Raw genomic sequence first — 14,040 nt, forward strand, 5'->3', positions numbered from 1 at the left:
AACGCACCTTGACGCAACTGTACGTCATGGTTTGCACTGCATTAAAGAGGCTCTGTCACCAGATTTTGCAACCCCTATCTGCTATTGCAGCAGATAGGCGCTGCAATGTAGATTACAGTAACGTTTTTATTTTTAAAAAACGAGCATTTTTGGCCAAGTTATGACCATTTTTGTATTTATGCAAATGAGGCTTGCAAAAGTACAACTGGGCGTGTTGAAAAGTAAAAGTACAACTGGGCGTGTATTATGTGCATAAATCGGGGCGTTTTTACTTCTTTTACTAGCTGGGCGTTCTGACGAGAAGCATCATCCACTTCCCTTCAGAACGCCCAGCTTCTGGCAGATCACGCTGTGACGTCACTTCCCCAGGTCCTGCATCGTGTCAGACGAGCGAGGACACATCGGCACCAGAGGCTACAAATGATTCTGCAGCAGCATCGGCGTTTGCAGGTAAGTAGCTACATCGACTTACCTGCAAACGCTGATGCTGCTGCAGAATCAACTGTAGCCTCTGGTGCCGATGTGTCCTCGCTCGTCTGACACGATGCAGGACCTGGGGAAGTGACGTCACAGCGTGATCTGCCAGAAGCTGGGCGTTCTGAAGAGAAGTGGATGATACTTCTCGTCAGAACGCCCAGCTAGTAAAAGAAGTAAAAACGCCCGATGTACGCACATAATACACGCCCAGTTGTACTTTTACTTTTCAACACGCCCAGTTGTACTTTTGCAAGCCTCATTTGCATAAATACAAAAATGGTCATAACTTGGCCAAAAATGCTAGTTTTTTAAAAATAACAACGTTACTGTAATCTACATTACAGCGCCTATCTGCTGCAATAGCAGATAGGGGTTGCAAAATCTGGTGACAGAGCCTCTTTAAGGCACCATGAAGTACAGTTACGTCATGGTGCTTTTCTGTCACCAGGTCAAAAGACACGGTGACAGAACAGTGACATCAGCTGTCACAGACAGCTGATAGTCACTGTCACTCATTCGGGGGAACAATCGCGGTATGGCGCCGCCAGCGATCGCTGTAATTGGTCAGTCACTAGTGACTGACCAATCACAGTGTTGCAGCATCGTTACTGGGCTAAAAGAGCCGGGTAGCCACGCTAGCCGATCGGCTGTTGGCAACAGGAGGCCTAATCATGGCCCCCTGTCTGCCAAGTATGGCGGCCTGTTAGGCCCCGCCAGGAGGCGGGGCTTAAAAGGCTTCCGGCCGCAGGTGAAAGATGGCGGCGGGCCCAGAAGCTGAGCCTGCGCCATTGGCCAAAGGGTGTCAGCTGTATGATACAGCTGACATCCTGCTGTAATGGCAGGGAACGGAGCTTGCTACCTGCCATTAACCCCTTAGATTCCGCGATCGCGGCATCTTAGTTTTTCCCAGGAGATCGGCATCGCTGCGATGTGATCGCACGGATGCCGATCGTTGCTAAGGGAATCGGAGGCCAACAGTGGCTTCTTGGTCTGCCACGTACGGAAGCCTATTAGGCCCAGCCGGAGGCAGAGCCTAATAGGTTTTGCTGTCATTGAATAGCTGACAAATCTAATGCATTGCATTACGTGGGTAGTGCAATGTATTAGAATTAGGCCTTATTTACAAGAGCGTGTGCGTTTTGCGCACGCAAAAAATGCGGCGTTTTGCGTGCGCAAAAGGCAATTAACAGCTGCGTGTGTCAGCCCCGTATGATGCCATCATTATGACACTCCGTTTGGATGTTTGTAAACAGAAAAGCACATGGTTCTTTTCTGTTTACATTCATAGTTTGACAGCTGTTGCGCGAATCACGCTCGTCCCACGGAAGTGCTTCCGTGTGGCATGCGTGATTTTCACGCACCCATTGACGAACAACGCACAAATATAGGACATGTCGTGAGTTTTTCGCAGCGGACTCACGCTGCGTAAAAATCACTCAACTGTCTGCACGGCCCCATAGACTAATATAGGTACGTGCGACGCACGTGAAAATCACGCGCGTTGCACGGACGTATATCACGTTCGTGTAAATAAGCCCTAAAGTTGAGAGGTGCAGGTCTTCAATCCCCTAGTGGGACAAAAAAAAGTAAAAAAATTTAAAACTGCCTTTTTTCCTATAATAAGTCTTTTATTATGGGAAAAAAACGAAAACTTTAAAAAAGTACACATATTTGGTATCACTGCATCTGCAACAACCCAAACTATAAAACTATAATGTTATTTTTCCCGCACAGTGAATACCACAAAAAAAAAAAGTAAAAAACAATGCCAGAATCGCTATTTTTTTGGTTACTATCCCTTCTAAAGTATAGAATCAAAAATGATCAAAAAGCACCCCAAAATCGTACCATTTAAAACTACAACCCATCCCGCAAACGCAAAAATAAAAAAGTTATGGCTCTCAGAATATGGCGACACAAAAAAGAAATTATTTTTCAAAAAAGTGATTTTCTTTTGTGCAAACGCTGCAAAACATAAAAAAACAATATACATTTGGTATCGCCATCATCGTACCGACCCACAGAATAAAGTAAAATTGTCAAAACGCACACGCTCGTGTAAATGAGGCCTTAGTCTCAGTGCTAACTTTTCGGACGTTGACAGGAAATTGTGTATCAACCCATGGATATTCTGGAAGCAGATATAGAGCAAAACGTTAACAGGAGTTTTAATGAAAGATTTACTGCGGGTGTCATCGAATGTTAATCTACCCTTGCATGCCCATTGCCCAGCAAGCCAGGACAGCGATGAGGACCACTGTAGCCCCTACTTTCACTAATATTTTCCTTGCAGATCTTGAAGAAGAAATCCTTAGAGTAGTTTTCTATTTTTTTGTATTTTTGTGGATTATCTTAATCACAATTGTTCAAATTTTCTAGCAAGTTTGGGGATCAGGAATTTTTTTTTAGAAGTTCATGTCATGGTGGCAGATAGATACCTGCAGACCAGAGAGTATGAGAAGCCTGCTGCTACAAATGCAATACTTAGATATGAAAACTACCACCCTGGCCACATTCAAAAATCACTTTGTTGTGGTCAGTTTCTAAGGCTACGAAGGATTAATAGTGACAATATAGTCTTTCAAAAACAGACTGAATAATTAAGTCATAAATTAAAACTACAGGGGTATCCTAAGGAAATTATTGCTTATGCCCGGAGGTCGTGGGATATGGAATTTAGGGGTATGTTCACACGTCTTAACAAATTAAGTCTGAAATTACAGAGCTGTTTTCAGGCGAAAACAGCTCCTGAATTTCAGACGTTTTTACAAGCCAAGTACTTGCGTTTTTTGCGGCGTCCATTAAAGACGTAATTGGAGCTGTGTTTCAATGGAGTCGATGAAAACGGCTCAAAAAACGTCCAAAGAATTTCTTTGACGTGGGCGTCTTTTTACGCGCCGTCTTTTGACAGCGACGCGTAAAATTACACCTCGTCTGAACAGAACATCGTAAAACCCATTGCAAGCAATGGGCAGATGTTTGCAGACGTAAAACGCCTGAATTACGTCTGAAAATAGGTCGTGTGAACATAACCTAAGCCTACGGCCACTTCACAATAATTTTTTTAAGTATAAATTATTGTTACATTAACCCCTTCCCGCCCAATTACGTACAGTTACATCGTCAGCGTTAATGTGTTAGCGCCTTCTCACGTAACTGTTTGTGATGGTGATGGAGCGGGCTCAGAGGCTGAGCCAGTGCCATCACCAGCAGGTGTCAGCTGTATATTACAGCTGACATCCAGCTATAATTGCCAGGATCAGAGCTAGGCTCCGATTCTGCCGATTAACCCTTTAGATGCAACGATCAAGCTTGATCGCTGCATCTATGTGGTTTCTAGCCTGTCAGCATCCCTGCATCGCAGTCGCCGGGATGCCGATATTTGCTATGGCAACCCGAGTCCTAACAATGGCCTCCTGGTCTGCCAAGCACCAGAGGCAGGGCCTAAAAGGCTTACTGTCAGGACCAAGAAGATGGAGCAGGCTCAGAAGCTGAGCCTGCGCCATCAACCACGAGTGTCAGCTGTATATTACAGCTGACATCCCGCTGTAACGGCCGGGACCAGAGCTAGCCTCCGATCCGGCCGATTAACCCGTTAGATGCAGTGATCAAAAGCGATCGCTGCATCTAGGTGGTTAGATCGCAGGATGCTATGGCAACGATCGAGATCCGTGGACATGCCGGAGGTTGCTATGCCTAACAATGGCCTCCTGGTCTGCCTAGTACAGAAGCCTATTAGGCCCGCCTGCAGGTGAGGCCTAATAGGCTTGATGTCAGTGAATAACTGACAGCTCTAAAAAACTGCGCTATGTAGGTAGTGCAGTGTTTTAGAATAGGGATCAGGGCTTAATGCTTTCAAGTCCCCTAGTGGGACAATTTTTTTTAAAAAAAGAAACCTAATAAAAATGTAAAAAACTATGAAGTTAAAAAACAATAGCTGCTTTTTTTCCCATAATAAGTCTTTTATTATGAAAACATTAAAAAACATTAAAAAAAAGTACACATATTTGGTATCGCCGCGTCCGTAACGACCAAAACTATAAAGATATCATGTTATTGTCCCCACACAGCGAACACCGTAAAAAAAAAGAAAAGAAAAAACAATTCCAGGATCGCTGTTTTTTGTTTACCACCACTCCCAAAACATGGAATAAAAAGTGATCAAAATGTTGCATGGTTCCAAAATTGTACCAATGAAAACTACAGCCCGTCCCGCAAAAAAAAGCCCTCCCATATATTTTTTGACGGAAAAATAAAAAACATATGGCTCTCAGAATACAGTGATACAAAAAATAAATGATTTAAAAAAAAAAAAAGGGATTTTATTGTACAAACACTGTAAATTATAAAAAAAAACAATATACATATGGTATCACCGTAATCGTATCGACCCACAAAATAAAGTAAATATGTCATTTATAGCGCATGGTGAACGCCGTAAAAAAAGAATAAAAAAACATTGTCACAATTGCTTGTTTTTGGTCACCTTGCGTGCTAAAAAATGGAAAAAAAAGTGATTAAAAAAAAATCACATGTACCCCAAAATGGTACCAATTCCAAAATTGGGTCACTTCTCAGGGGTTTCTACTGTACTCTGGTAGCTCAGGGGCTCTGCAAACGCGACATGGTGCCCGTACACCAATCCAGCAAAATCTGCACTCTAAGGGTATGTTCACACGAGGGCGTCCATTACGGCTGAAATTACGGGGATGTTACAGCCTGAAAACATCCCCGTAATTTCAGCCGTACCGGCATGTGCAGGCGCTTGAACGCCGCGTCAATTACGGGCGTAATTAGCTCTGCTATTCATTGGATTCAATGAATAACGGCTCTAATTACGGCCAAAGAAGTGACAGGTCACTTCTTTGACGCGGGCGTCTATTTACGCGCCGTCTTTTGACAGCGGCGCGTAAATATACGCCTCGTGTGAACAGACAAACGTCTGCCCATTGCTTTCAACGGGCAGATGTTTGTCAGCGCTATTGAGGCGCTATTTTCGGGCGTAAATCGGGGCAAAAGCGCCCGATTTACGTCCGTAAATAGGCCGTGTGAACATACCCTAAATGCCAAATGGCGCTGTTTCCATTTTGACTTCTGCCATGTACCCAAACAGCAGTTTAGGGCCACACATGGGGTATTGCCATACTCAGGAGAAGTTGGGTAACAAAATGTGTGGTGTTTTTTCTCCTATTACCCTTCGTGAAAATAAAAAATTGGGAGCTAAAACGAAAAATTTTTGGAAAATATAAAATTTGTACTGCCTAATTCTAATAAAATCTATTATACACCTGTGGGGTCAAAATGCTCACTACACCCCTAGCTAAATGCCCTGAGAGGTGTAGTTTCTAAAATGGAGTCGCTTCTCAGGGGTTTCTACTGTACTGGTACCTCAGGGGTTCTGCAAATGTGACATGGTGCCTAAAAACCAATCAAACAAAGTCTGCATGCCAAGTAGCGCTCCTGCCATTCTGAGCACTGCCATGTGTCCAAACAGAAGATTATGACCACATATGGGGTATTGCCGTACTCGGGAGAAATTGCTTCACTAATGTTGGGGTGCTTTTTCTCCTTTATTCCTTGTAAAAATTTGAAAATTTGAGTTTTTTCTGAAAAAAAGTAGACTTTCATCTTCACAGACTAATTCCAATAAATAAAAAATAAAAAATGTAGGGTCAAAATGCTACCCATACCCCTAGAAAAATTCCTTGAGGGGTGTAGTTTCCAAAAGGGGATCACTTTAGGGGGGTTTCCACTGTTTTGGTCCCTCCAGTGTGTTGCAAACGCGACAAGGCACTGAAAACCATTCCAGCAAAATCTGCGCTCTAAAATCCAAATGGCGCTCCTTCCTTTCTGAGCTCTGCCGTGAGTCTAAACAGCAGTTTATGACCACATTTGGAGTATTACCATAATCAGGAGAAATTGCTTTACAAATGTTGGGGTGCTTTTTCTCCTTTAGTCCTTGTAAAAATTTGAAATTTCTATGTTTTTTCAGAATTTTTTTTTCCATTTGTTACTTATTCAAATAAATTTAGCAAAAAAAACAACTGTGCGGTCAACATGTTAACTATACCCCTTGATACATTCCTTGAGGGGTGTTGTTTCCAAAATGGGGTAAATTTTGTTTCCACTTGTTTGGCACCACAAGACCTCTTCAAACCTGTGACGTGGTGCCTAAAATATATTCTAAAAATAAAAAGGAGGCCTCAAGAATCCAATAGGTGCTCCTTTGATTCTGAGGCCTTTGCTTCAGTCCATTAGCACACTAGGACCACATGTGGGATATTTTTAAAAATTGCAGAATCTGGGTAATAAATATTGAGTTACATTTCTCTGGTAAAACTTTCTGTGTTACAGAAAAATATGTATTACAAATGAATTTCGGCAAAAAAAAAATTAATTTGTAAATTTCACCTCTACTTTGCTTTAATTCCTGTGAAACGCCTGAAGGGTTAAAACACTTTCTGAATGCTGTTTTTAATACTTTGAGGGGTGCAGTTTTTAAAATGTGGTGTTTTGTAGGGTTTTCAAATATATGGGACCCTCAAAGCCACTTCAGAACTGAACTGGTCTCTGAAAATGTGAGAAAATGCTGCTAAAGTTCTAAGCCTCGTAACATCCTAGAAAAATACGATGCAAACATAAAGTAGACATATGGGAAATGTTAATTAGTAACTATTTTGGGTGGTATTACTATCTGTTTTACAAGCGGATACATTTAAATTTAGAAAAATCATAATTTTTGAAAATTTTCTAAAAGTCTTGGTGTTTTTCACAAATAAGCAATGAATTTATCGACCACATTTTTCCACTAACATAAAGTCCAATATGTCACGAGAAAACAAGCTCAGAGTCGCTTTGATAGGTAAAAACATTCCAAAGTTATTACCACATAAAGTGATAGATGTCAGATTTGAAAAAATGAAGCGGCCGTAGGCTAAAACTCCACATCCCACGACCAGGATCATAATAAAAGAAGATTTTTGCTACAGTAGTGACTGCCAGTCTACATATTCACTATGTAATAATAAACAGCTCTTAACCCCCCACTCCCCCCCCCCCCAGTGGTGGCTAAACTTTATCATGTAACTCTATGAATATCCAGGGTGTTCAGACCTAATATATAGATATATTAACCCCTTCCCGGATTTGGATGTACTATTACGTCCCAATTGCGGTGTTCCTACCGTAATAGGACGTCATGTGTCCATTGGATGGTCGATGAGATCAGCAGCAGGTGCCGGCTGTAATATACAGCCGACATCCTTTAGCAACAAACAGGATCAGAGAGCCAAGAGCACATCCTAATAAATTGCCTGGTAGTTTATTACCGCCAGACAATAAAGCTTTGAATTACTGATCACACTGTGAAGTACCCTAGTAGGATTAGAAACAAAATTAAATTTAAATAAAGTAAAAAAAAATAACTCTTGTGCAAAAGCGCTAAAAAAAAATATATCGTATCACCACCATCATAAAAAACAGTATAATAAAGAAAACAAATACAAGTTTATAAATAAATCCTATGTATAGTACACCAAAATGGTGGCTTTAAAATATGACTCGTCCTGCAAAAAAGCTGTAAAACAGCTGCAACAAGAGAAATAAAGAAGTTGGAATGCGGCAACATAAAAACCATTTTTTTTTTCATGAAAAGCGTTTTTAATTGTGCAAAAGTAGTAAAACATAAAAAAGTATACATACTTGGTATTTACTTATTTGTACTTTATTAACCCCGTCCCGTCGTAAACAACTTTCAGATTTTCATTTTCGTTTTTTCCTCCCCACATTCCAGAAGCCATAACGTCTTTATTTTTCCGTCTATATAGTACTATGAGGGCTTGATTTTTGCAGGACGAGTTGTAGTTTTTCGTAGCACCATTTATTTTGCCGTATAATGTACTAGGAAACGGGAAAAAAATTATTTGTGGGTTAGAAAATGAAAAAAACTGATTCCTCCATGGTTTTTTGCGCGCTGTTTTTACGGAATTCACTGTGCAATTAAAACAACATGTTAACTTTATTCTGCGGGTCAATATGATTACGGAGATACCAAATATATATAGTTTTTTCTATGTTTTATTACTTTTACATGTAAAAACCTAAGTGTAAAAAAGAAAATTTATTTTGCGTCGCCAAATACCGAGAGCCACAACTATTTTATTTTTCCGTCGATTAAGTGGTATGAGGCATAAGCTGGAGTTTTTAATATACCATTTTGGTGTAAATGCGACGGTTTGATCACTTTTTATTTCATTTTTTGTGGGAGATTAGGTGACCAAAAAATAGAAATTTTGGCGTTTACAATTTTTTTTTTTACGGCGCTCACCGTGCGGGTTAAATAACGATATATTATAATAGTTCAGACTTTTATGGACGCGGCAATACCAATTATGTTTATTTATTTATTTTTTTACTATGCTCTAGGGGGCAAATGGGGGTTTTTTGAACTTTTAATATTTTTTTTTTTACACCAAAAAAAGCCTGTTTTGCCCTTGTGGACACAGATGATTTTTTCCAAATCTGACATGTGTCACTTTATGTGGTAAGAACTTTAGAATGCTTTAACCTATCCAAGCGATTCTGAGATTGTTTTCTCGTGACGTATTGTACTTTATGTTAGTGAAAACATTTGGTCGATAAATTCAATATTTATTTGTGAGAAACTTCAAATTTTAGGGAAAAATTAGTAAAAGTTAGCATTTTTCTAAATTTAAATGTATCTACTTGTAAAACAGATAGTAATACCACACAAAATATTTACTACTTCACATATCCCATATGTCTACTTTAGGTTTGCATTGTTTTTTGAACGTCCTTTTATTTTCCTAAGACGTTAAGGCTTAGAACTTTAGCAGCAATTTCTCACATTTTCAAGAAAAATTCAAAAGGCTATTTTTTCAGGGACCAGTTCAGTTATGAAGTGGCTTTGAGGGCCTTATATATTAGAAAGTCCCCATAAATCACCCCATTTTTAAAACTGCACCCCTCAAAGTATTCAAAATTGCATTCAGAAAGTATTTTAACCTTTTAGCGTTTCCCAGTAATTAAAGCAAATTAGAGGTAAAATATACAAATTACATTTTTTTTGCCGAAATTAATCTGTAATAAAAAAAAATCTGTAACACAGAAGATTTTACCAGAGAAACGCAAGTCAATATTTATTGCCCAGATTCTGCAGTTTTTAGAAATATCCCACATGTGGCCCGAGTGTGGTAATGGACTAAAGCACCGGCCTCAGAAACAAAGGAGCACCTAGTGGATCCTGGGGCTTCCTTTTTTTCAGAATATATGTAACGTCCGTGGTCGATGACCACAAACTCCTTCCATCCAGTTGACGCCCTTCTCTCCAGAGATGTCTGCACATACGGCCGTCCTGTTCCACAGTGACCACCAGGGTGCGCTCGCGAGCTCAATCCAGACTTAAGAAGCTAAAGCACACGCAGGTAGGAGATTGAGCTGATTGCTCCCAGAGCACCCTGGGCTATAAGAAGGGCTGTGCCCCTCCCTGCAATGCCTGAGCGATGTTTCTCGTATCCAAAGTTTGTCTATGCAAATGGTCTCCTTGTGTTTTCCAGTTCCCAGTGTTCCCTGTACCTGTATCCCGTGCTATCCTGGTCAAGTGCCGTGCTGAGCTGTAGTCATGCTGTGCTGTATTCCACGCCTGTCCTGCTACTCCACGCCTGACGTCTACCTGCTGCCTAGTCCCAGCCGAGCCTGCCTTGCTACTGTCCGAGCTGCCACAGGTACACTATACGAACTATAGACTGTGACCTGCGCCCTGTTGGCCAGTTGCCATACTGTCAAGGCGGTACGGCCCAGTGGGTCAACGAACCCAACGTGATGATATATTTTAGGCACCGTGTTTGAAGAGGTCTAGTAGTGCCTAAACAGTCAAAACCCCCCAAAAGTGTCCCCATTTTGGAAACTACACCCCTCAAGTCATTTTTCTATGGGTTACTTTGACCCCATATTTTTTTATAAGAATTTAATGGAATTAGTCTGTGAAGATGAAAATCTAAAACATAGAATGTTTTAATTTTTACAGTGAAAAGATGAGAAAAATCACCCCAACATTTGTAAAGCAATTTCTCCCGATTACGGCAATACCCCATATGTGGTCATAAACGGAGGTTTGGACCCACAGCAGTGCCCAAAAGGGAAGGAGCACCTTTTGGATTTTGGAGCGCAGATTTTGCTGGATTGGTTTTCAGTGCCATGTCTTGTTTGAAATGCCCTGGAGGGACCAAAACAGTGGAAACCCCCAAAAAGTGACCCCATTTTGGAAACTACACCCCTCAAGGAATTTTTCTAGGGGTATAGTTAGCATTTTGACCCCACAGTTTTTTTGTAGAATGTAGTGGAATAAGGCCGTGAAAAACTAATCTCAACATTTTTGTCCACTAAAATTTTGAATTTTTTAATTTTCACAAGGGATAAAAGAGAAAAACATTTGAAAAGCTATTTCTCCCGAGTACGGCAATATCCCATATGTGGTAATAAATGTTTTTTTAATTTGAAATTAATTAACCCTTTCAGGTCAGATCCTTTCTTGCTTTTTCGTTCTCGTTTTTCATTCCCCGCCTTCCAAGAGCTATAACTTTTTTATTTTTCCGTCAATAGCGGTGTGAGGGCTTATTTTTTGCAGGAAGATTAGTAATTTCTATTCACACCATTTAAAGTACCATATAATGTACTGGGAAACTGGAAAAAAATTATTTGCGGGCTAAAATTGGAAATAACGGATTCCTCCATTGTTTTCTGGGTTTTGTTTTTACGTGCGATAAAAACGACAACTTAACTTTATTCTGCGTCTCAATACAATTATGGTGATACCAAATGTATGTTTTTTATATTTTACTACTTTTACAAAGAAAAGACTATTTGTTAAAAAGAAAAAAGGTTTGGATCACCACATTCTGAGAGCCATAACTTTATTTTTTGGTCGATTGAGCGGTGTGAGGGCTTAGTTTTGGCAGGACAAGCTGTAGCTTTTATTGGTACTGTTTTTTGGTACATCACTTTTCATAAAAGTTTTTTAGAGCTAAAGTGACAAAAAAACTGTGATTTTGGCGTTTTAAATTCTTTATTGCTTACGGCTTTGACCGTGCGCAATAAATTCTGTTTTACCTTATTCTGCAAGTCGGTATGATTATGGCAATACCATATGTATATTGGTTTTTCTTATGTTTTGCAGCGTTTGCATAATAAAATCACATTTTTTTTTTTTCTATAACTTGGGAGGGGTGGTGACCAAAATATAGCGGTACCAGCATAGTTTTTAGTTTTTTTGCAGTGTTCACCGTGCGGGAAAAATAACATTATAGTTTTATAGTTTGGGTCGTTATGAACGCGGTGATACCAAATATGTGTACTGTTTTTTAACTTTTCATTTTTTTTCTCTAATAAAAAACTTATTATAGGAAAAAAAACAACTTATTTTTACATTTTTATAAAACATTTTTATTAACTTTTTTTTAAACTTTTTTTACTTTATTTTTTTTACCTGCAACACTGATCGCTCCTATAATACATTACAATACCTAGTAGTGTAATGTTTTCCAACTGTCAGTGTGACGTCACAGTCACTCTGACAGTAAGCCCATGAGGACCGTCTGGTCCTCATATGCTTCCATAGATGGCAGACCCAGCGCCCTTTGTCTGGCCTCCGTTTGCCATGGTAACCCCCATGATTGAATGGGGCTTCCAATGTGCTACAAACCCCCTAAATGCGTCGATCGCAATCGATCGCAGCATTTTAGGGTTTAATTTAAGGGAGGCTGGTCCTGATAGGCTTCCGTCCATGGCAGACACGGAGGCCATTGTTTGGCCTTCGGTTGCCATGCCAACCATCGGCAAACCCCACGATTTCAGAGCCTCATTTAAGGGGTTAATTGCCAAAATCAGCGGCAAAGGACTGCTGGTCGGCAAGAGTGGGGTGTCAGCTGTCGCCGACAGTGTGCACCGAGAACGACTCAGTAACTATACGTCCTCGTGTGGAAAGTAACCTCCCGCGACGACATATAGATACTGAATGGTGCAGCTAGGGGTTAAAGTGTACCTCCAATTATAAACATCTCAACAGTAATCAATCAAGGTAAGACCACATGGATCGACACTTACCCGGCCGCAATGTGACCAACAACCGCGCCGACAGGATGCTCGGCTATAAGGGCCATTTTACCTGCAACAATGCGTGGCCATTAACAGGCTGTTTGACCCAAACGAGATTCCTGAGGCTTCTCTGCCTGGGAACTAAGGGAACTGACGCTCAGTTACCTTAGTATACGTCATGACAAGTAAGCGCCTGCCCAAATGCTGCTCCATGATACCGATTTTTGCAATATATGGAGCAGGTGAAAAACAAGGCAGAAGTCCACAAAGAAAAAAGTAAGACCAACAATATGAGCATCGTTTTTCTTGTTATTTCATAAGAGATGCTTTGTAATATCTGTTTTTTATGGGTAGCTGGAGGTACACTAAACACCAACATTCATTTTCTAAGATCGCAAACTGCAGGATAAACCGCCAATGTAAGTTACATGTAAATTAGAAATGCAATGTAACTAATAATCACACTTTTAAAAACATCATTAACTGCTGCTATGACAAAGAATGTTTATCAGCTAGAATAGTTCTTAAGATGAATTCTTCATAATAAAAAGAATAATGGAACACTAAAGCTTAATGCAAGCGAATAAGCTGAAAACAAACAGTGCTAACAGTTCAGAATGTTACAAGCAAATATATCCAATTCTGTGAGATTGGATAACATTTTCATTATAAGAGAGATAATAATGGATTTGGATGTTAGAAACAGGCGCCATTTGGGTTGAACTTGAGAACTTGATATGTTTACAGCATTTAATGAGTAATGTTATTTATTAGTAAAACAGTCTACATGAGTGTGTTTTAAAACTTTTCAGAAAGTTTCAGATTTTTTTTTTTTATTGCCAGTCTAATTCATTAAAATTTGTCAGAGCTTTAAAAGAAAACATAAAAACATCCAATAGGGTATGGAGCAGAAAAGCAACATAATAAAGGGCACAGCGGCCCTGTCGTTATGAGTGTGCATACATAAAGTTTCTTCAATATTCACCATTGATTTTAAACATGTAAACATGGTTTATTGAAACAATTTACAATGTTCCCATGTTGTGTATCATTCAGATCAAGCAGGATTTGTAGGAGAGAGAGAGATCACCAATAGGTCGTCTAAGGCGGGATTCACACGAACGGGTCGTTCCCGAGCCCGAGTGCTGGCCTGTAAAATCGGCCATTCTGCCCGGCCGGTTTGCATAAAGTTTTGCATCCGTGCCGGGCCGGGCAGATCCGGACAGTGACATCAGCGGCAACTCCTGAAGGGGAATCCCCATGTGTTCGGGGATTCCGCTTCAGGAGTTTCCCCTGATGTCACTGCCCAGATACGGACAGAGACATCAAGCGCTCTGTCCAGGAGCGGAATCCCCGAAAACACGGGGATTCCGCTCCTTCAAGGAGCTAAAGTGCGGCTAGCACATAGCAGAGCGGGGAGATACCTCCCCGCTCTGCTATAGTGGCGTCGCT

Source organism: Rhinoderma darwinii, chromosome 1 (genome assembly GCF_050947455.1).
Source record: "Rhinoderma darwinii isolate aRhiDar2 chromosome 1, aRhiDar2.hap1, whole genome shotgun sequence".
NCBI classification, from domain to species: domain Eukaryota; kingdom Metazoa; phylum Chordata; class Amphibia; order Anura; family Rhinodermatidae; genus Rhinoderma; species Rhinoderma darwinii.